The following is a 1609-nucleotide window of genomic DNA, read 5'->3' on the forward strand; positions in this document are numbered from 1 at the left end:
AAATGTATGAGACAACTCTCTGAAGTTGGCAAGGACACCATGCTAACATACATAACTCTAAGGTGACCAAAGACTGTAAACCTAAAGGCAACATAAGTGCACACAGCACCATGCTCTCTGCCTTACAAATTCCTTTTCTATGGCTATAAGGCTCAAAATATGAAATCATTGCACATGTACAATATAATTGAAAATTATATAAATGAAAACGCCCAATGAGAAATGGAATCAAATGTTCTCAATACAACAAAATGTTGGACAACTTTAACGAATAACAAAACACAACATAGTTTTGATTTATAATGTGAAGTGTAAAAATCAGTATTTCCGAGGCCTTTCATATAAGTAAATGATTGAATGAATAAAACAAATGAGGTAAAGAACACCTCCCACACTAGAATTTCCAGTGACTTATATGTGTACTCATGCAGCCACTAGAAAGCAAACCATGAAGTCCTTCAATATTTGATTTTACTGTGGCCCACAAGGAATTTAATTAGAAAGCACATTGCATTTGGTAAATCTACTGTAAAAGATATCTTTACAGTGTAAATTATAAAGATGTCACCTTTAGGAATAAGGTGCACCTGACACAGCCATAGTATTTTAAATGATATACACCTGCAAAAGTCTTTGCTTGTCCTTAAATTATTAAAACTTAAAATATTTGATACCTTTGAATTATGATTATGGTGATGAATACTTAATACCTAGTAGATTCCAAGAAAAAACAATCATACTGGTGTTGGAACTAGTGCAGCCAGAATTCTCTGTAGAGGTGAGCATGGCAGGACATCATCCAATGTACCATGTATATACTCGAGTATAATCCGACCCGAATATTCATGGATGCACCTAATTTTACCACAAAAACTGCATTGAAAATGTGCTGTAAAGCTTGGCTGGTACTCAAGTATATACGGTACTTTGGACATGTGATCAAGAGCGAACAGTCCCTGGAGAATGTCATATGACTGGTGAACTATACGGTGGTGAAGAAATATAAGGCCCCCAGTGGGATGGATTGACACAGTAGCTGCCACAACAGACTCAAACACAGATGGTGAAGATGGCCCAGGTCCAGGCAGTACATTGTTCTGATGCACAGACGCCACTTGATGGCATCTAACAACAATAGTACAAACTGAAACAAACAATATACCGTGCTGTTTGAACTGGAACAACTCAGAGTAGCATACAGTATTTGTGTGTGTGTGTGTGTGTGTACAGATGTCTTGATAATTTGAATGTGTCTACATTGAGAGCATGAACCATAAAGTGTGTAACAAACGTAAACGAGATAACACAGCTGAACTAGAAAGAAAACCGACTAGGATAAAAAGGGATGCCAGGTCATAGTTGACTCCAGCAACGACCCATCTGTGTTCAAGGGAAGAGGGTCAGATGTGAATGTCAGTCTTTTCTGACCTCTTACAGACCCTTAACTAGACATTATTGACTCCCGCCAGTAACTCCAAGAGTGTGCTAGTTGGAGTAAAACAATGAGATCTCTACAGCGAGTCTGCTATTTCCGAAGCAGGTCAACAGAACAGTTTTCTAGCTTTCAACTAGTATTCCAGTGCTTCACTGTTTTCACCATCAAGTGCCT

This window comes from Tenrec ecaudatus, unplaced genomic scaffold (genome assembly GCF_050624435.1).
Source record: "Tenrec ecaudatus isolate mTenEca1 unplaced genomic scaffold, mTenEca1.hap1 Scaffold_254, whole genome shotgun sequence".
In the NCBI taxonomy this organism is placed as follows: Eukaryota; Metazoa; Chordata; class Mammalia; order Afrosoricida; family Tenrecidae; genus Tenrec; species Tenrec ecaudatus.